General features: G+C 39.7%; 1 long non-coding RNA gene across 19 annotated transcripts in view; it reads right to left on the reverse strand.

Moving 5' to 3' along the window:
- Positions 1-11,564, reverse strand: part of LOC308177422 — a 70,741-nt gene extending 59,177 nt beyond the window's left edge. For 18 of the 19 annotated variants that reach the window (XR_013939075.1, XR_013939076.1, XR_013939077.1 and 15 more), the window contains exons 1-2: positions 10,781-11,564; positions 5,233-5,357 (exon numbers count right to left, since the gene is read on the reverse strand). This is a non-coding gene — a long non-coding RNA (uncharacterized lncRNA). The other variant, XR_013939093.1, reaches the window with a different exon arrangement.
- Positions 11,565-23,541: the final 11,977 nt, after the last annotated feature.

Below are 23,541 nucleotides of genomic sequence, written 5' to 3' on the forward strand. Positions count from 1 at the left end.
ATTCATTCTCGCTAATGGATTTCAACTGTCCTCTTAAAAATCTCTTTTATTTCTACCTGACAGTGCTTTATTTGTATGTTTTCTATTTAAATAGACTTTGAAAACTCCCAAAAGCAGCTTTTAAACATGCAAAACTGGCACTTTACAAAAAACTGTAATGCATTTATATTTAACAACCTCCAATAATCCACTCTTTTGGAGGAGTGGGGTTTATAGAACACAAACAATAACAAACTTAGCCCAAGAATCCACAGATTCATCTGGACACAGAGCTGCTGTGAGGGTGAAGGAGGGGCAGGGGGAAAGGGAATAGGACAAGAGAAAGATGAGAGTGGAGACTAACGTTCTTGAAGGATGTGTGGAAACACGGAGGGTCAGGAAGGATGTTGCTGACACTCAATACTGAGGCTCTGAGGAGGCAATCACAGGTCTGAAATAATATCTTGTAAGAGACCCCAAGGGAAACCCAGCCGGCCAGGTTATCATTCCAGGCTAAAGTGATATTCTTCCCACTGGGAGCTGTGGGCTCACAGTCTCAGGTTTCCAGTCCCTGGGGGAAGATGAAGCTGCTGAGGGTCTTTCCGAGGACAAGGCAGCTCACATGGGCTGTGAGAGGTCCTCATGCAGCAGGTGTGGAGCTGGACAAACACAGCAAGGGCAGTACAAAGCGAAGGAATCGGTGATGCTCTCCCATCTCACAGTGAAAGCAAAAATGCCCTGACAGTCAGGAGCACTGCCCCAGCTGGGCCAAGCTATTCCCCAGCTTTCCTCCTAGTCACGGGTAGGACACGTCAGAGACTCAGAAAGCTCAGTTATGTTTGGCTAAAAACAGAAACAACAGTTTTGGGGAAGCGGAGATTTCCAGTGTTTCGTTGTGCATGGGAACAAAGCCCGCATCACAGAAACTCCTTTAAACCAGAACGCTCTGTGCCAGTGCCCGTCTGCAAAGCGGGGATGTTCACAACCGGTGCCTGGGCAAATCTGGGTGCTGCCAACTTTACCTGTTCCCTGCCTGCCCACCTGCCTAGCAGGCTACGTCCACGCCAGGTACGTAGCTGGGAAATGTGCCTGTCTGTGCCTGCCTATGTGCAGGCTGCCATAAAGGCTTCCCTGGAAAATATGTAACCTCTAGAAACCCCAAGTTCTCAGACATCGACAACCTCCAGTGCTATCAGAGCAATCTAAAAAGTATCAGCCATTTCCTAGTATATTCCCGTGCTCCTGCTCATGGATGTACAGTTACTTGTTAACACGTGTACTGGTCTAATTTTAAACAGCTGCCTCTCTTCCTATGCTTGACAGGTGGCTTAGTGGATAAATACTGCAGGAGCGAAATAAAAGACAGCTTCTTGAAAGCTGATACCTCAGCTAGGCTTGGTTTCTTGCTTCTTGAGAAGCTGCTTTATCACAGCATGAATCTTACTGTTGCATGAGATAAACTGCCAACTCAGAAACTTACAATTAAGCCCCTAAATCCGTGTTTATGCAACAACAACAAAACAAATCATTTAAAAATATATGTTTTTCAAATGCTGATTTTTCATTGCCTGGCTGCAGAAACCTGAACTTTATACCTTTATATCTATACATTATATCTTTATATTCTGACACCAATAAACACCTCCTTAACTCCACCGAGAGTTAAGGAAGTGTTGGGATAAGGCTACATGGAATAAGACAGATAAACAGAAATGCAGACACTAGAACCTGATCACTTAATTATGATATGATTTTATTAGGACGTGAAAATTTCTATTTTTAAACCATTTAATTTCTTTTATGATTGACTACCACAGGAATTCAAACAATTGCCTAAACTCTTCAGATATATTTTTTTTTGTCTTTTGGTATTTGAATTCTTATGGACCTCTCTCAAGCGTTTATCTTAATGTCAAAATTATGTAATTTAAAAATCAGTTTTTAAGTGAAGATAGCAGTTATCATTAAAAGAGAGAAAGAGAGAGAACACCATTACAAAAACAAGCAGTAGCTGAACCCTTCTTAGCATAAGCTTGTGAGGTATTTCCAATTATGCTGCACTTCAGGAGAACTGAAAAGCCCACATAGTATAAGTATGTGTGCAAGCATTTACAATATTTTTCATGCAACAGTCTGTGTGCATAGATGCTCAGGCAAAGAAGCAATTGGAGAAGGCTGCACTTCACCCTGAGAATAATTTTAAAAGCCCTTTGAAAATTTTTTGTATCATATCGTGAGCATCATACTGAGGGAGGACTAGAGAGGAGCCTTTTTCCCACTATGAAAGTCCAGGCTTTATATTTTTCAGCATTCTTGTGCCAGAACTGTCTTGTGTGAGTACTTCCAAGTAAAAGAAAGCTTTAGCATGTATGATGCACTGCCGTGCAAAGCTACCTAAGTGTCTAATTTCATTTGTGGATCTTGTCAAAATCCCTTGTGCATATATGCACGTGTGTTTGCCCCTATACTACAAAAGCACTGGAAGTCTTGTGCCTCTTCATCTCCTCACATCCAAAGAGAAATGATATTCCCAAAGGATTCCACTATGAAAAGACTGCAAGAACAATTTTTGCATAAGTTTTACTGTGCCAAGATGACAATAGCTTGTATTTTTTCTACATCAGAAAATCTTTTCATGTATCCTTTACTCCCCCTACCCATTATAAAACTTATGTTCCTCAGTGCAATATGAAACAAATCGTGGGAAAAGACAGTAGCTTTAACCAGAATTTTCAGAGAAAAAAACATGTTTTTTTGTTTTCTTGCACTTTCCTGGGTGACTTGTCATGTCAAATAGTGTCAGTCACATCTGATTAGGTGACTTTATGACTCCCAAGACATAAAGCTACATGACTGATGCACCTCAATCCGATGCACTGCAAGATGACTCCCCCTCTGGGAAACGTAAAACAATGCACTTTTCAAAAAGCTTAACCCTTAATGCTCAGAGTCAAATTCCACTAGCGTCCTTCCATTACAGTGATATGATAGATGGTGACTGTTGACTTGAAGGTGTAAAGAAGTGTGGCTTTTCAGAAAGTGAGCTGATTTAGTAAAATGTCTGAAGAACAAGTTGGTGAGTTTTTGACTTGGTATTACTATATCAGACAGTGGCTCTATACCCTTATAAAAATTGTTTTAAGGAACACATTTAATTTCCAATAAATTCAGAATATTTTGCTCAAGATTTACATGGAGTAAACAGGACATGTAATTTCTTTGTTTCAGTTATCCAATCTTTTAGTTTATAAAATCATATATACTTACAGGTCATACATCATGTCTCTAAGTCATTACTAGCAATGGATTTATGCATCTGCGAATAATGAGGCACTATAACTGAAACAAAAGCAACCAGTTCACAGAGTAACAATTCACAGGTCATCATGGTTTTATCATAGCATGTTTTATGCCTACATATGAGAAGTTTTAATAAAATGTTAATTGGTTAATGAAAAATCTCAGGGGAGAGCTACATTAATTGCCACCTATGGTTATTTCCCCCTCTTATTTAAACTCAGTGATAAGACTGGATTGTTCTGGGATATATATCCTGAGGAGCAGCATTTTCATGATATTTTGAAAGTAATTTGCTATTTATTTTTTAGCAGGAAAAGAGACATACAAAGCAATATACACATGGTGTTATTCATAACAGATTTGTGCTTTTTTTTTTAACAAAAGCTAGACCAGATATCTACTCTGATATAATCTAACAACATGGAAATAATTGTGCTACATCAAAATAATACAGGTGTTTTACCTGTAGACAGTAACACATTTCAGCATTAGCTATTACCATACCATAAAGTAATATTATTTTCTTGCAATACGTGATGATTAGATCTCAAAAAATCACCCTGTTTATCTGCACAATCCTCATTTTAGCTCTTTTACTTATTTAAAAATAATCCACCCGGAAAAAAATGGAACAGGTTGTAATGAGATTATTTTGAGAATTTAATGGAAAAATAATACTGCAGTAAGAAAGTAAGAAATACTGCAGCAGCAACGAAGGACCTGCACTTTGCCTTAGGTGCCATGGACAGCACCCATCTCCCACTTTGGACCTTTCCATAAACTCTGGGATGCTGAACCTCACTTGCTAAGAGCCTTGTCCCCAGGAGAGTCAAACACAACAACACCTACTAAAGACGGACAGTAGTAACAAGGAAGGTGTTGGCCCAAAGCTAACCAGCATCGGTTTATCTACAATTTATGCTGCTGGACTGATTCAAAAAGAAGTCTGTGTGTCAGCAACTGATGTAAAGTCTTTGCATGTCTGTGATGGCTTATGGGTGACATCTTGATTAACAAATCATACCAATAAAAACCTAAAATTACATACATTAAATCGATTAATAGGTTTCTAAATGTAATTATAAATAGCAATCTTGTCTGACAGCTTTTTCAAGTGCAGTCCCTAAGGGTCTGTTATGTGCTACTTAACATTTCTATCAATGACTTGGGAGTAATATAAAAACATTACCGAGAAAGAATGCAGACTGGGGGAACATTCAATTAAAAAAAAAAAAAGAGTAGACCAATAATGCAAAGTGAGCTGACACCTCTGTAAATTATGCACAAAAAGCAAATACATGTTTCAGTAGCACCAAATATAAAATCACAAATCTGAAAATGAAGTATGCAGGCCACAGTAATATGATGAGTAACATGATGAGGAATCTATCCCAGAGAGATGACTTTGAAAAAGATCTTTGGGCTGTGGATGAAAATCATTCTCCTGCACAATAAGTTAACCAGTGTAACCAGTGTAACCAGGGGCCAGTGTAATCTTGGGGTATATAAGCAGCAGCATCTCAAGGCTCTTTTACCTTTTCGCCTGGTATTGGTACTACTGTTCATGAAATCTGCCCACAGCTCTGGCATTTACAGTTCACTAATGATGTAGGATCCAAGAGCCCAGAGAAGAAGTAAATGAGTGAGTAAAGTGCAAGAAAACATGTTTTGTGGTGAAAGACTCCAAAAGCTCATTCCAAAAAAGATCATCTGACTTGATCATAGCCCCTACACAGAACAAATGGAAGAGGAATTTCAGAGCTGATGCTGCTGTGTTTTAGACAGAAGATACAGTAGTAGCTGGATTATGAAATTTGATAAATTTATATAAACTACAAAGTTCAGATTTCACTCTATAGTTGAGCTCATAGGAGAACAGTGCAGTTTTTTTTTCTTTACTGTGCACAGATGGCTCTGTAAAGACAAAATTTTAGTTGAAGCACAAGTACTGACCTTGCAGCAACAATTCATGAAGGCAATCCCACCGCTTAGGTTCTTCGGGAAGTTAAATTAGATGATCATGACCATCGCTGCTGACCTTTAAATCTATGACAGTAGCTGAAGTTCAGACCCCAAGTCTGAAAGAAAAAAAAATAATGTTCACATTCAAGATAGTTAGCCATTAGAAACTACTCTAAGGACCATCTGTAGTGTTCATATTATTAACCATGAACTCCAGTTTATCCCTTACAGCCGTGAGTTGGCTAAAAAATCCTAAGAGAAAGACGGGCAGAAAATTTTCACCCTTACACAAGCTGCACAAAAGGATCAAGAACAATTGTTCCCAGTAGGAAGGGGAAAACTGGAACACGGGAATCTTATGAACCTTGCACTATTGATTAGTGGCACTCAGCTAGGACAGTAGTAAATACTGATGGACCATTGCCTATCACTGCTAGTCAAGGTTTCCGTGTGCACTGGTGTAGAAAGGATAAGAAGCATATGACACTTCACTGGACAGAGGACAAGACTTAGATTTGCTGAAAAAGAGTTGCATTCAGTTATTCAAATTCAGTCCAAATTTTTACAACAGCAGAATGTATTTGGTTCTGCAAGGAGGACAGGATTGAACAACAGACACTAGTAGATTTCACTTGCATTTATCCTGCTATTTTAACATGAGAGGTGACTGGGAGTTAGCCCAGCATTATGCCATCTGTATCAGTAAGACCAGCTATACCCTTACTATATTTGTGATGAGGTGTTGACTGATTCAATTGCTTATTATTCCACTATATCACTTCCTTTTTTGCTTGCACTCTTAAACTAGGAACAGGAAGACTGAGATTCTAGAAGCAGGCAGACTCCTACGCCATTGCAGCCTGAGTGCAAAAAGACACTGCATGATAAATTCCCACCTGCATCAAACACTCTTATCTTCTTCTCATTTCTTGTGCCCTCTCCCACTCACCTGGAACTGAACACTTCCCCTTTGTTTTATCTTATCTTGAAAACAAGGAAATACCGTGAGGTACATGTCAATATGACCTCTGTGAACTAGGAAAAAGCTGTCTAATGTAATGCCTTGTGGCTCCATTAAACCAATTAAAGATGCTTTAGGCTGTGAGTTTAAAAAATGTAAAGCGACTAAAGACTTGCTCTTCTGCTCAGAGATTCTTCCTAAAATGAGTTTACATAGGAGATTTCTAAAAATTACTTTTATACGCTGCTTTTTTATTTATTGAATATTTACACCTTGTTTAAATGTCATGGATTAAACTGAAAGTCGTAGTGTTTTAGCCAAGCTGACTGTTAACTGGGGAAATAAGAAGTAACCTTGAAAAACATGATTAGAAATTTTCTTTCCATACTTCAAGAATTAGTGAAAGAATAAGTAGTATGAAACAATTGCCTTTATGAGATTGCCTTTGCCTTATCAATGTACAAATTCCATATCTCAGGGAAGACTGAAGAGTGAGTTTTGCTATTAGCTTTCCTCCTATATTTCCGTATAAAGTTATACTTTTTGACCAGAGAAAATTAGGGTATATTAAATACTCTTCTTAGGTCAGAGAAGATTGCTATACTTTTGATTAAAGACTGGTCATCCCACATTGATCATACTGCAGTGCATATAGCAGAGCAAATCCAACGTGGAGGAGCAAAGGCAGGATGCTGGTTGGTTTAATGAAATCTGAAATGCTTGTGGAGTTTCTGGACTGTGCAGGAAGGAAAAAATGATAATAATGAAAGAGCAGTCTTGAATGTCCTGCTTTTCTGCAGCTGGTATTTACCTTTGAGTGGAATCAGTGCCAGAGTAACACTGTCTGAAGCTAGGGATGGAGAAGTCTCAGGAGCACCAAGCATCCAGATGAAGTGAATTAGAGTTTGATATCACTAATTTAGATCCATGTTTACCAGGAATGACTCAAGTTTCCTAAAGCTGTGGAGGCAAACACGTTGCATTTCATTGTAACATTAAACTAAGCAAAGCCAAATAAATGGACCTTAAAAACTCAGAATTCTCAGGAGAACAGAGGAAGCCCACGTTCCTGCATGAGTCTTGCCCTGCTAACATCCAGACTGGATGGTTCTTGATCTGAAGACAGATAATATTAGATATATGCCAACTGCATTAATATGATTTAATTGGACAAATTAACACAGAGACCTTTTGTACACACAACTATTACAATAGTATACACAATTCTGGCTGGGGATGTAAACTACAGAAATAGACACACTGGCACAATCTTTAGTATAGGCACCAATATAAAGACCACTTTATTGCCCTTCTTATAGAGTAATAGATGTAAGGAATGCTTGCAGTGCCATCTTTGGTCTCTGACTATGCCAGTGTAATGATACTGGGATTTAGGAAAGCAGTGTAATTTCTGGGTGCAGGCAGTGCGTTAGTGTCAGAGGAAGACTTTACAGGAAGTTACCTTTGATTATCTTCAACCTAAATGGCCTTTGGTTTCAACCTGTCTCATACAAGAACATGATTTCAAGACTATTAAAATGTATAATGTAACAGAGGTGTTTACAGTTTACCTGAAAATGTATTATTTCTAAACTTCCACCCCACTGCTGAGGTCAAGAAGCCGCTTCCCTGTGGGCCTGTCTAACTGCAGAGAGGATCTGTAGTCACTTCCGAGCTGCATCAGCAGATACCCGATCTTGGATGAAAAGAACTGGTGAACTTTTGATAGATGCTTTCCCGAGATGAAGTCTGAAGACCTGCCCTGAGGTGTGTCAACAAGATGCTTCTGCAGATATCCCACAGAAATACAGATACTGCTCCATGCAATGACATTAAACTAGAATTACATTTCATCAGCTTCATTGTCAGTCCAAGGTAAAAGTGAAACGTTCACTAGTCTGAATCCAAAGGGACAGCATCAGCAAATTTCCCTCCTCATCCAGTCTGTGCGACATAACTCTCTTCTGAGAGTGGAAGACGGTTCTGTTTCTACAGCCAAAGTGCTGTAATTGGTAGTAAGAGAAATAAGAAATTTGTCCACCAAAGACAAGTCGGGTGGGGTGGAGCTCATCTGCTTGTAAGTGAACTCAAATAAACCTATTACACAGGCCACAGACTACGATCGGTGCTTTTGGTCCAGAGCATCACCTCCAAATGGTGCCACATTAAAAAGGAAGAGCCAGTCTTACGTATACCCAGCTATCTGCACCCAGCTTCCCTACTCGAATCTGCAAAGCTTCCACAGCAGTCTCCAGAAAACATCTACCATCACAGCTTAGCTACTTCCGAGGGTTAGCAGGAGCCGTCCCTGTGCACTCCTGGCCTGGCCGATTTGCATCTCAGCCTTAATGCTATTTACTCACAGTCCTGCTGTGACTGTTATCAGACACGCACGGTTTTGTGGTCAGCTACTGTGTATTGCTCTCTTCAGCCCTTCAGGTTTGACAAGGATGGATGTGAAAAGAAGTGAAAAAGTAAGAAAATGCAGTATACTAACAACAACAAGAACAACAAAAACTCTGGTAGCTTTTTGGCATTTGCACCTAACTCGGACGTTTTCTCTGAACAATAAGAAGTCAATAAATCACAATAAGCCAGTTGGAGGTGAAGTGTTTAACTAGCTAAACCACTGAGCCTTATCTGTTAACAGATAAGTGGGAACCAGATTAAGGAGATCACTAACTTTAAAAACAGGTAGCATAGATAGGAGGAGCAAAAATGATCTTGTTTTCTGTTTCTCTGGGTTAAAATAGCAGTAAGGGCATAGAAGCAATGCATTTGAGACAAACTTTTCACTAAAATAAAAAGTTATGCTTTTGCCAACACCTTCAAAGACTATCTAGTTTGCACCAGTTGATACAAAAAATGACATTAAAGGTGACAGTCAGTGCAAAACACTGTCAGCAGCAAACAGATACCCTGCATCATATGATTTTTTGTATTCCTTCACTGTTTGAAGTTAAATTTTAAGTATTTTTCCCACTACAGAGATATTTCTGAGTTATCACTATTTCTGTCCACTAAAACAAAAAAATATAGATTGCCTTGCATAATACTGTACACTACCAAGGGTCATTGGCCTGGGAAAGTATCTAAATGTTTCTATAAAATTTGTGGAAACAAAGCCTTACGATGACTGTTCTATACTACGATTGTTCATATATTCCAAAAATCTTTTGAAATGGGTGAATATGAATCAGCATATATTTTAATAGGAAATTTTAGGGTAACATGAACCGCATTTAGCTGCTCTGCAGAATGAGTAATTTAAACAACATTTACTCTGAATGAAAATGCAGGTATTACTTCCTGCTTCTCCCTCACATCACACATGCACAAAAGGAAATGTGTTGAGAAAATTACTTTAATATTGATATTCTTCTTGTAATAGAGTCCTTGTTACCGAGGCAGGACTCAGAGCACAGCAGCACATTACGGGGGCTGGGAGGTGAAGGCAAATTGATGTTTAACTTTGCGTTATGCTTTGTAAACTCGGAGAATGGAAATGGGAACCAAGATCAGGAAATGCTATTACTGGTCATAGAAAAGGGTGCTGGTGTGCTGAACCTCCTGTGTGGGAACACTCATGGGCAGGCAATGCTGCAGGAGCTGCAGCAGCCCGGGGCCAGCCACAGGGGGAGCATGAGAAATGCAGTTCTTTGACCAGCTTCTCACTTGCAGTGGGCAGAGGGGAAAGGAGATGACACTCTTCTGGGGCGAAACAGTGGAGCAGGACACCCCTAAAAGCAGACTATTTCCACTGATCAAAATGAAAGGCAGGAGAGCAGTGAAGGGTTTGCCCTGCTAGGGGAAGATTAAGGATGAAGTAACAAGTGATTCTTCTGCAATTATCATTTGAGGGTGTTGTAACTCATCTCCACACTTTTTATCCATCTGGAATTCTGTTAATTCAGTCAAAGAACTTCATATTTTCCAGACTTTATGCCAGTGGCATAAAGCTGGTAATATCTTGCTTAACCCAAGCGAGCCTGTAGGACAGTCCTTCCCTGCCAGTGCTGCAGAAGCAGTAATGAGGCTAGGGATTTGATCCTGCGATCTGCCCTGCTCACTGAATGCATCCCTGTTATTCCATCCTCCCTTCTGCTATGAGCAGAAGCTTGAAAAAATCTTTGTGGAGACATAAAACCGGGTTTCTAGCATGACTTGGGGCTTTGCACTCAGCTGAGTAACAGGAGAAGCTCAAACAACTTGCCTGAGGTTGTACAGCAAGAGAATGGCTCAAAACAAACCCTGTATGGAGGAAGATTCTCGTTCTAAATAGTGTCAGTGGGAAGGAACAATACCATTGCCCTCAGTGACTCCTACAAAACATCACTGCTGTCATGAATTAGCACAATGAGATTAGTACCTATGTTCTACATACACAGCATCTTCAGGTGAACAGCTCGAGTTGTTGTGGACCCAGGATATCTTCACTGCTTAGCAGGAATAGAATTAGACTGAAAGAACAGGAGAGAAGGCAAGTCCTTCTACAGGAATCATGAGAATGAACTCAGGAGAGCATTACAACTATTTAGGCACACAATACTTTATGAGCATTCAGTGGACTCTACTTACAGTGCATGTAATAATACAGAGTAATGGCTTAATGCTCATGCCAAAACAGCCTTCATGTTCCTCCCACGTGTTGCACGCTTTCAGCAATCAGGCCCCAGTTCTCCTTACTGACTCCAGCACACTCTGACTTCAGGTGGACTTCTGCAGTCAAAGAGAAACAAACCTTGAGGATCAGAGCTTTACATTGTGAATTTCTGTGTTGGCCTTCTATTGTTCCTAAAATGCCTCTAGTGCTCTACAAGGTGTCCAGAAATGAAAGTTTCCCCAGGAGGAGGTGAATCACCAGAGGCGACAAGAGACGGGAAGTTCCAGTGCTCAGCCAGGCTTTATTTTAATCTGTTCAGTGATCTCAATCACATCCCACAATGCCCAGACGTATTAGAGAACACCGATATCTGAATGAAGATACTTAAAGGACCTTATCTGCAACTAGGAAACAAAGAAAAAAATGAAGCAAAATCAAACTCCATTAATTTTGAATTTTCATAATAGTATATTTATAGAATTTGGCTTAAGACAGAGTATTGTTGTCTTTGTGTCCAAAAAGGTTTAGGAATGACTACTTGATAACACACCTTCTAAAGCAGTGTTTTGGTGTCTGCTGATGAAGGCTGTTTTTGTCATCATAGCCCGGTAAATACACACATGTAATACATCTAAAACATATCCAAAATACCGTGTTTAGAGATACTGTATTTACTCGATCCACCATCTCACACAGAAATCAGTTCCTTGCAATCAGTCCTTTATCCGTAATGCAATTATTTATTTCAGTGTTTCTTACACAGAAACTATCTTGCCTCTACTGCAAGTCACACACACCCTCTAACAGCACCAGGCTCACTCACTAGTCCAGTTTCTCAGGACTCTTAACAACTTAGCTGTTCAAAGACAGCCCAATAATTTATACACGGTTTTCAGTCACTTAGTAGATCTAGAACTCCTCTTGTGTCTGTAGATAGAGCATCCTTGCCTATATTTGGGTGCATTCCCTCATTATAATCTCTTCTGGAGTGGTTGTTGGTTTGAATTTAAGGAAAAAGAGGGAAACATGAAAGCTGGGGCATGTTACTGAGAAGATTATTGATTGATAAATTGCGTGATAGTATGTGCCTCCAGAGTGAGAATCCAGTATAGCTGCAAACCGTATCACTCTACAGGTCACAAATCTTCTAGTGTAGTCTTAAAGGTGCTCAGTACAACTACACCAATGCTTCTGTTGATTATAAATTCACTGTCTTTTTTTTTCCACCAGGGAAGGAAGATATCTAAAACAGTATCTTTTTGGTCAAGACTTCATCTTGTCCCACTACCACTTGCTGCCAGCAATTAATCTGCAGTTAATTCAAATAAATCTTTTAGGAATATTTTCAGGTATAAGAAGAAATTAATAACTTTCCTGTATTTCATGACTTAGTTCAAGAGGATCTTTTCTGACTCATCCTAGACAAAGCTCCCACTGAAATCACTAGAAAAGGAATTCAAGATAGGGCATTTTGAGTTTTTTGTTGTTCCAAAAAAATCCCTGAAGTAAATACAATGTGGAGTTCCAGTAAGTGATAAAGTTCCTCCTTGGGTGATGTCATTCAGCCTTTTTCTTCTTGTTGCTTAGTCAGGATTCTCTAACCACAACTTTTCAGTGTCTCACCTAACATTTTCATTGATGTGGTTATTCATAAGGACACTATTCATAATAACCAGTTAAAACCAGATCTCAGGAAAACACAGGAAAACAATTACTGTGTTTTCAGAAGCTTCTGGTTTTCTATGGGAAACCTGCAAACTCTAAGGGGGCACTTATTAGATGAGGTTAACTTTTATTTGGTATTGAGAGTGAAATCTGCCTTAATTATTCTGAAATAATTAAGATAATAGTTGTCTAAATCTATATGCTTCATGTTAAAATATGATTAAATGAAATAGCTTTAGAAAGCACTGAATTCTCTGAACATTAGAAAACGTGAGCATTTATTCATCTTCCCAGATCCAGACTTAGAAACTCAATTTTAAGTCATTATTTTGTCGTACCTTGCAATACAGCTTACATATTTGGGAATCAAACCAAACTTTTGAGAGAGGCTTTTGACCACTGCTGTCTATATTCAGTAACAAAATACGAAGCTGTTTATTTTACAACTTGCTCTTGCAAGACCTACATACTGTATGTTAAGGTGCATTGACTTCACCTGCTGGTAAGGGCTGAGGGACCTGGTTTTTGACTGGCAAAACCAAGAAAGCAGTTCATGAAGCCAAGTGTCTTCATGTTTGTAACTGTCATCCAAATTATACAGATCAGGACAGCAAACAAATCTGTGGGGAACCTGGATGTGCAATTAGACCTACATGGATAAAAATATTTTCTTCCAGTGATAGAACATCATTTCAATTGGAACTTTTCAACATGCTGTGATTCACATTGTGAATATGGTCTTGTATTGACCCAGCACAGAAGATCCTGGGCCATAAATAAGATTTCTGAGAGCTAAAATAATAGTCATCAATTCTGATCACAGCCACATAACAGCATCCTATTAACCTGGCCAAGAATAAGACATCAGCATCTCCCTGAAATACTAATCACCACACCTGGAAATGTGTGCTCATCTCTGCTTTAAATCTATTCATTATTTAAAACAATTATATTTCAATTAATCAACTGGCTTTGTTGAAGTTGAGTATTGTTTCTATTTCCTATTTCTATCACTTCTGAAAGGCATGAAGAAAACCTCCTGCCTGAGAAGGTAAAATAAACCCTAACTGGCACTGAGAAGTGAATTCCACTTCTGTCAGAAGGAACAGAGCCTGTGATATCAGGGATATCACACAAGTGTATCCTCAAGATCAGTTTGGCCCACAAAAAGGGAATATATAACTTCAAAAATGTTTTTATCTTTAAAAAAATCTACTAATCTAGTGAAAACGTTGTTCATATTTACAAACCTAGTTTGCTTGCATTTGCATTTTACTTGCAATGAATCACTAAAAGGATTAGGAGGACATTTGATCAGCTAAGAGGAAAACCAAAGTTTATGCAGACTATTTTTAGATTCGCAAGCCCTGTCACGAGGATGCTGCTGGCTCTCGGAACAGCCAGAAAGCGCTGCACTTTTGCAAATAAGCTATGGTCCAGATATATTTTAAGGATGACTATTTCTCTCCAGCTTTGTAGAGAAAATCAATATCTTGTTTTCAGATGTGTAAATGTAGTCGTCTCTCTAAAGTGCCCCGGTCAGTTTACCACACGTTCAGCAGCTGCTTCTTTCCAGGCTATCCCACGATTCCCAGCCTATGAGGATTGACAAGGCAATGATAAACTAATGTGCCCCCTCAGCTCTGTGCACGGCCCATTGTTCCGGCAGCTGAGACCCTCTGCTTCTATTTGCTTTCTCCCACATACATTATTCAACAGCCCAGGAAAAGGCCAAGAACCTCTTTCATTCAGGAATTCTGTATTAAAATAATCAATTTCAAACTGAAGCGGGGAAAGGAGGCTTGCTACAGGCAAGGCCTATTAATAAGCCACCAGTCTCTGCCATTTGCATTGGAATCATGCTATCATGAGATAATATATTATTATATTTCTTATCCATAAAAAGAAGAAACCTAAGAATGCCTTCCTGTCTTTTTCAGCATAAACATTAATTAAAGCAACACCTTCCTGATGTTATATTTTGGCACACCATTTCCAACATAAACACCTCATTTGTGAGGGTCTATGTAATAGGCTACCTAGGCTACAGTTTGATATAGAAAGGCTTAGGGAAGGAAGGAGAAGTATAGTTTCACAGAGGACAGACAAGCTGGATGTTAAAAATAACTTAAAACACTTTCTGTGAATGTTTCCACAGAGGATTAAAATCCAAATTCATTATTCTGTGCTAAAGGTTTACTGGCATTACAACATATTAGGTCATGCCAAAGAGATGCCCAACACTGTTAATTCATAAACTGTAAGACATTCCAAGTGCAGTATTTCTCCTTACAGCCCTGCCAGAAAAGAACATAGGGATAAAGGCAGGACCCGCCATCGCGATTGCACATCACGACCTATGGCACATTTAGGAAATATAAGATCACCACCTTCAAAAAAAGTGAAAAGTGTCACTTCCACAGCCAAAGAGCAGCAATCTTACACACACACACACACCAAAACAAAACAAGACAAAACGAACTACAGAAGCATTGCTTTTTACATTATTAATTGGGTCTATTTATCAGAAGCAGTTCTGTCCACTCCCCAGTTAAACCTCCCTATGGCACTCTTAAGATTTCAGTGTAACTTTCCTCTCAGTTTTCTAGAGACGTACACATTTATGGCTGCAGCATTTTACTTTGTCCACGCTTGACATATTGCACGGACAGTAACATTAAAAAAATAAAAAATAATTAAAAAAAAACACACATACCATCGGCTAGAAAGCATGCAGAAACCCAGCCCAGTGTCAGTGGGAGCTAACAGCAGTTAATCTTACGGCTTTCAAATAATGTTGACCATTGCCCACTTCTGTATTCATATTTTCTCCTCTTCTACTTGAGGTACCATTATAGCGCCTTGTTGTGAATGTTCCATCCAGTGTTTGATTTTTCTGCTAACCAAGAATGGTCAGTATTGTTTAAAAGTGATTTTAACCTGATAACACTGGTGAGATAAATATTGTATCTACTTAACCACCAGCAGCCTTGTAAGCACCAGGGTGTGAGCGACTAACTAAAGGTGGTTGTGGACAACCTCTGCTCAGCTTCATTAAGGGGAACAACCGGATAGTTTCAGCCCAATATCTTGGCTGTGAAGTCAAACAAAGTATAAGTACATGCAGAAAGTTAGATGCTGCTGTCAAAAGTTTGAACTTGCATCTCAGTGGGGTCATAGCAAAATAAAGGAATTTACCCCGTTCCGATAGCAGTCAGAGGAATTTTTGTTAGTTCTGACACTGGCACCAAACCTACACATTTGGAGATTCTGACAGGAAAATCCAAGAAACATTTGATGGCAGAAACACACAATCTAAAGTCAAAAAGGTTAAATGTACTGGGATTTGTGCTCATGAGTCACTTCCACAGCTCAAAATGCTCACTCAGTAAGTGAATAAAACATTCCAGAAAGTGCCGTGTACAGCATGAGGCATCCAGCTTCAATAAGCAGATAATTTTTGCCAGCGGATGACCAGTGCCACGTAACTATTCAAACTTTTGTTTTGCACTCCAGAGAGTTTAATTTCAGAACTCTGCAAGGGATGGGAGCGAGACTCACCTCCAGACGAGGCGGTAGAGCATATCTTTGTGTCCACGTTTCCCATGGTCTGAATATATCAAAACCTCACACTTCCACTGTGCAAAACAAACCAATCCCTCCTGCTTAGCATTCATAGTTTTGGGGACTAGAAATCATTCCTGTGACAGAGGTCTGCTGCTATCTGCTCACTCTGAGCCAAGTCAGAGCAAAACAGACACCTCAGTCCCTTCCCCTGCCAAGCCATGGCTTCAACAGGAGGGAAATTTGGGAGTGTGAGCAGAAGACCTGGGGGAGACTGAGCAAGTCTGGATGATCAAGGGGTCAGGATCCTTTGCCCACTCTGATTCCTAAATTCTGGCTTCTCTCTTTTTTGTGATGCTGGTGTGCAACTACCTTTATCTGGTGGGAAAAGAGAAAGTGGGGTCTGCACCTGTGCCAGCGACACCAACGCACTGCCAGGTCTGGTAACACAGGCGTAGTCTAGAACACTTTTACAGTATGAATTCACCTGTATCACCCAGAACATGCTCAGTTTCTCAAAGTCTGCCTTTAAAAGATGGCTAATATTCAATTTTAGCATGGATTTTCTGTCAGTACACTTTTAAGATTTACACATATCTCATTTTTACTCTACAAGTGCATCAAATCCTGGAAATGTCATACTTTACAAAGATGTATTTCTGAACATAGTTACCCAACAGCATTAAATCTCTGAAATTAATACAGCTTATCTAAAATATAGAAGCAAACCCAGGATGTTTCTAACCTAAACTAATTACATTTCCACATCAAAGTTTGTCTACAAACCTGTAAGTAGTTTCTATCAACAGCTGCTTCACAATTCTTCCATAAAGAATTTGCTCTCTACAAAGCCTCCAACTCAAACCAACCAGGCTAATAATATAACTGGGGGTAGGAAAATTTGTAAGATATTAGACTGTCTTGCTTTCTCAAATGACTTAGGTTTTAAAAGGATGAGGTATATTGTAACTTGTGCCAAGATCTTGTAGCCACTGTAAAACAAACTCTACGCTTTACTTTTCGCTTAATGGAATGATTAAAACCCTTATTGATATATATATTTAAAAAAAAAAAAAAAGAAAGAAAGAAAGAAAGAAAGAAGAATATAGTTCAAGAGTCTGTACAGGCATTCTATACAGTTATTTTTTCACAGATATTTTTACCTTTTTTTAAGTGTCTCACTAAACTAAATACTTTAGTAACTGTGGGCAGCTTCCATTACTCATTATTAGATCTTTGATGTAATTCTTCTCTAGCATTCAGCACGTGAATTTACTCTGCAATTTGCACTCAATGCTTGCAGTAAGCCAACATGTACAAAGACAAAATGCTGTCAACATTTATCTGCTGCTTTACACATGCCTGGAGTAGAGCAAAAGGAAAGGGGCGAGCATTTATATTCCTGAACTCAAAGCAAGCTACATTCACTTGAGACAGTGCAGGATAAAAGACAGAGTAGAAGAGATGAGAAAGTAAACAGGAAGTGAAAGACTAAGAAAAGGATAAGAGGCCAAAAAAAATCCAAAAACAATTCAAAAGAGAAAGAAGCAGATAACGGAATGGATGGTTAAAGAGAGAAAGAAAGCGAAATCTTAAACATAAGCTCAGACATGTAACACACTGAGTTCGCCCAGGAATACGGCAAGCTCCCCACCGCTACTACGAGGAGCCCGGTGGTAGTAAAAGGCAGGTCTGAGCACTGCCAACCTGGATGACAGCAAACACCAGCCCGAACAGCACCCAAGGGCAGTAATTCACGCCAAGCCCAGGGCGAGCCTTAGCTCCATCTGAACATAGGAGCGGGGAGTAAGAAAGGAACAACTGTCTGCCAGGTGGACATGCACAAACTTACACAGAGAAAGAAATATGATTCTAAAACTTTCTGAAAGTTCACCAAATTGCACGAAAAATGGCCATGTAACTCTGCAGTATAATGAAAAACATGCTGGTACAGTTAGAAGGGAGAACATCGCAGAATAGGCAATTTGAAGAATAATCCATATGGGTCTTGTGTAACTAGGGCTAGTTCAAAGCACAATTTTTCCTTGGAAATTGGTACATCTATATCAAAACCTTACTTGGAATGTACAGATTCCTTATGTGTGTGTGTGTGTGGTTTTGTTTGTTTGTTTGTTTGTTTTTCTGGAAAATTATTGAAACAGGTTATTTCTATAAGTTGAAAGCAAAAACATATTTTTTATAAGATGTCACTAGATTCCAAATTCCAAGATTTTGACTTTTTGTCCTACATGGTAACAAAGATTTTGAAGATTTGGATTTGCAGAATTCTCCCACTGGTAGAAGATCTAGTTTTATTCCTATTCTGTTTCTTCCTTCCTTTCTTAACAAACAGACTTTTTTTAAAAACAAGGAAGTAAGAAATCGTATGAACTGCACTTGCAGATGAGTTGAATCGCTAATTACATCTCACAGACCAATTCCATAAGGTGCCAAATCCTGCGAAAGTCACCCGGCAGCGCTGGGGCTGGACGGTGCCCAGCACTTTGTTAAGAAGATCCTTGCCAGTGCTGAAATGAGCTGCATTGTAATATTACATGCTTGCTGCTAGAACTGATCCAGAGAAGGGCTAAGTGTCCTCAGCTCTGATTACCTCTCATTGGGAATTGAGAGCACTTGGCAAGATCCAGCCTTAAAGCTGTCTGGCACATTATCCTATTTCATAGAGTGATTTATTTTAAGTGAAAGCATATGGATAGCAAGTGTCAATGGTGCAATAGTGCTAATGTTAGGTGATGCACCCATCATACACGAGAAGAAGCGTGGTCTCTCCAAGCAGAAGGTAGCGATGCATATGCTTCTGTCAATAAGATCCCACACACATTCCCGATGAGCACATTTATGAGCTCCTATTATCATCAGGGGGAGGGGGATGGGGGACGTCCATGTCTCTACGTGTTTTCTGTGCTAATCTGAGAGCTGGACCAAATCCCAGTACTTGGGTCACTTGTACACAGAGTTCTCATTGTGAATCAGGGGTAAAATGGCAGCCTCTCAGTTGTGCTTTGAAACTATGCATTTTTTAAAACTTGTGTATGCATAAGCCTCTTATTTAATGAATGACTCCCTTTGTATTTACATGTTCCACCATCCACAGAACAAATAGGGTTTAGTCGTTTGAGAATGAAAACTTCTAGTCCTCAAGGGAGAGAAGGGAAAGAGAAAAAATACTCGCAGCTACTTTATGGAAGTGGTAAAAAAAAAATCAATCAGCCTCTTAGTTTTAGATCTTACCTGGTTTTCAAGGCACTACATTGACAAAAATGTGCTCTTTCCTAAGTTACATTTCTGATTTATTCCACAGAAAAAAAGTCCTGATGTAAATGTAACTGAAACATATTGGTTTTGATGCAGCTAAATTCAGATCAAAAGTGGTCAGAAAAGTTATTTTTGGCTACTCTTTATCATTATCCCAAATTAGAAGTATCTTACCAGACCTGACGGTTTCTTAATCTTACTAATTTTTTTTTCCTCCCTTTAAATTCAGCCGGTAAATGAAATATGTGAAATAATAAATAAATTAAAAATATATGGCAGAAATCATTTCAAAGGATTTAGCGGCCAAGACAGGAATGTACTGAAAGCAGCATTTTAAGTTGTCTTGGTTTCCAAAAGGAAATAGTTATAAATTAGTTCTAGGGCACTCTGACTCATTTATAAGAGTGGTTCAAGAAACTCTTCAATATTAATTAGTAGCCTGTGAATTCAGCCTATGCAATTATGATGAGACAGTTCTTTGGGTATGAAAGAGCTAACTTATCATATTTTTGAATTCACCATCTATAAGCTTGAATATTTTTGTATTTCCATATTTCTCAAGTAGCACTTAATTTAATCTTATCCCCATTTCTTTCAATAAACCATTGTTGCATCTCTTAAGCAGCACAGCTTCCTCCTCTAACTCATCTCCCCGTGAAATTGGTTTAATGAAGCAGAAAGGTATGAAGCATTAACAACACTGGAATTCATGTGGTAGCACTTCATTTTTCAGAGGCACTCACATTTCCTACCTAATTTATAAAATCAGCACACAAATGATTTTTATCACAGCCATTACATCAGTATAAATTACTGCCTTTTCTATAACACGGCAGTTAGTCAAACTGTTGAAATGATATCTATTAGTCATAGAGAGGAGGAGGGAAAAAGAAAAACCTGTAGGAAAGATTTAGTGTAAAATAAGGACTGATAGCAGCCTTATTGAAACACTAATATTAATTTACCAAATGAGCCCAAAGTGCATATATTTCGCAAAGGAAAATTAAAAACACACAAAGTAAAGCAAATGGGTCAATTTGTAAGGAACCAAAAAGGAAAGTCAGCAAACAAACTATTCTGCATCAGAGGCAGTCAGAAATGCAATTAGGAAGATCCTCACATCCAAGAAGGCAGGAGATGCCTCACTCCCAGTCAGAGCCCCACATCCGTCCCAAGCTCCCCGTTCACCTCATTGCTCTAGCACTGGTGTTCTGCTTTTGCGCACTGCAGCTTCTCCAAAGTCATGGTTATCCTCCTGTCTTCTTCCACATGCACGGCTACCTGCTTGTATCCTGACTGTTCCTTTCCAGGCTAATGGGAAGCCGCCCCTACCACCCATGTTGCCACACAGCAAAAAATATAATGATGCTTGCTGGGAAAATTATGCAGTGTCTCTTGCTCTTCCCAGTGAGTATAAACTACTTTTCCAGGACCTAAATCCTGACTTGCTAGGTTTAGCTTGTAAAAAAATACCTGCTCATTCTGCAGATGCATCACATACTTGAAAATACTTTGGTCTTGTACTCCTCTGTAAACAACACCTGTCTCTGCTAGCAGATCTGCTGCTGGTCTTACAAGTTTGTCCTGGGCCTCCTTTCCTGTTTGCTATTCTTCAAGCATGACTCCTTCCAGGATTGTTCTGTAAATTCACTGTTACCTTCTTTGTCAGATCTCTCCTTCAAATCTGCCTATGTGAAACAGCCATCTGATAGTGCGTGGACAAAAGGTCAGCAGGAAATACTCTTTCAGAATCACAAAGATGCTCCAGGACAATCTACTCTTCCTATAACTTTTATTCTCACTCTCCTTTTCCCAATTATTTCCCCTTCATGTACTTTCTCCCTCGTATCCGACTGGAAAGGCTCAGAGGCAGGGACCACGCCTTCTGATTTGTCCTCTCACAGCAGCAGACATAATAGGACACAAGACATCATGGACACTGCTTGATGCCATTGTCATTAGGGACACTAAGTATTGAAATCATTTAAAAAAGAAGAAAAAAAAAGAGCTGATTAGGTCGTCAGTGCAACCACATAAAACCTACAAAGTGTACACAGTTCAAGCTGCCTTTCCTCTGTGTGTTTTGCCTTATATTTTGATCTCCTTCTGCTTACAGTTTTCATTAATTAGCCTCTCGCTCTGTATACCATTAGGGACTTTTTGCCTGCCTTTCTCTGTTTCTAGCAGACATAAAACTGGTGTATAAGTGTCTACTGATGGCACCTTGTGGCTAAACCAGAGAAATGCTTGGGAGTGTGAACGAGAATGAGGAAGCCAGGGAAATATCAAGAAAATAAAACAGACTGGGGATCATATCCCTTCCCGTAGTGACTGGTGAAAAAAATGCGGTGCAACGCTGTGAAGTTTGCAAATACCTCCTTGGCAAGGCACTGCACGAACCCTGCCTGTCTGCCTGCTGCTCCCCCCATCCTCCCCAGTCCCTGCAGCGTGCTGGGGCAGTGGGCGCAGAGACCTGCAGTGCAGGCAGGGGATTTTGCCTTAAACCTCATCCCAGCAGGAGGCAGGAAAAGGGGGAAGGGGCCTGAGGCTTTCACTTGACTAAGTGAACTGGCAAATCCATCTAATCCAACGTGCGAGGGGGAGGAAGGAAGGACCCAGGCTTTCCCTGCTATCCAGAGCTCCTACGAGTGTTAAAGCCAGTTTTGTTGGGTGCCTTTCAACTCTGCAGAAGAGAGAATCAGCTCCAAACCCAGCAATCTCTTTCTAATCTGCACTGACCTCCAAAGCAGCCCTTTCTGCAGCCCTTTTAGGAGGCACTGCAGGACCTGTGCTGTGGGTGCTGAGCCAGCCAGGACTCAGGACGGAGTGACCAACAATGAAAAGTCACTGGGTCCTTGCTGACTAGTTCAGGCACAAGCCCTGTTCAGGACAAGCATCAGCAAAGCATGACCAAAGCTGAGTGTATGCCAACACTGGCTCTCTTAGTATTTGTGCAATAATTTCTCCCCCCCAACAGAAGTAGCTGACAGGATTCCCACAATGCGATGAGGAACAATGGTGGGATTAAGGGACAGAAAAGGACACATATGATGGGTAAAGATAAAGGGTATTTGGCATCAAGCAATATTACCTGAGATATGTCCTAGGTAAAGAGCAACAAACCAGGAGAGCATGCTAAATTACAGACAGATGGGATAACTAAGCCAACTGAGGGTCTCCCATGAAATGCTGCGGCCACAAGAAGCAAGCTCTGATGGTGTCCCAACCAGTAAGCAATAACAAACCTGATTTAAATCAAGACTGCCTCTCATTTACAGTGTTTTCTGTACTTTGGTTGGGTCTGGTCACTTCTTCCTAACCAACCCAGCTAGTTACCCTTCATGTCTCTCTAGGTCCCCCTTTGTTCTGTATTATCTTTAATATTTCATTAGCATACTCCCCACTCCTTTCAAGACCTGGCTCCAAGTTTCTGTTCTCAACAGTTTTTGGTATAATTAAGCAGCATATTTGTATTTGGGAAGAGAAACAAAAGTACTGTGGTTTGCCCAAGATCACCCAACAGGTCAGATCTGAGTTTCAGAGACAGGCACATGTAAACATGGGACCCAGATAGAAGTCCTTGTTCTAGAGGAAAACCTCCATGATGCAAAATCAGGGAAGTTCATTTCACGCATGAATGGAAATAAATCATGTGAAAGCTGGATATTTGAATCCCAAAAGAGTAAAAAAAAAAAAAAAAATTTATATTTGCCAGCTAGACTTACAGATTCTCGACAGACCTGATCAAGTGTCATGCAGGAAGGATGTCAAGTGAACATCTCTATATGCCTTCTATAAATGAAGGGCAGAAGAATGTACCTTGACTGTCCATCCAGGGGTTGGTGCACTCCATATTAAAAGACAAATGAGAATCTCAACAACCAGAAGGCTTTAGGAGCAGCAATACAAGGTAAACAAAAAACATTTTGGTGCCAGACCTCACCTGCAGCTATATCAATTCTCTTTTTCATGGCCTGTTGCAGTACTATCAGCAGCTTTGATACATACAGATTTTGCCTACAACTGTACGAACTTGTCTTGTCAGGCAAATTTGGGGCTTTCCAATCCAGTAGAGACAGAAGTCTCTTTTACTGATTTAAAAAAAAAAATTGAAAGATTGTAATGAAAAAAAAATAAACACCCTGTGTTACGAAAAGCAAAATGATAGACTTAAGAGAGGGGAAAATCAGTAGTACCTGGCATAACTTTTTATTTTTTTTATTTTTTTGAG

Source organism: Anser brachyrhynchus (assembly GCF_964034855.1).
Source record: "Anser brachyrhynchus genome assembly, chromosome: 13".
NCBI classification, from domain to species: domain Eukaryota; kingdom Metazoa; phylum Chordata; class Aves; order Anseriformes; family Anatidae; genus Anser; species Anser brachyrhynchus.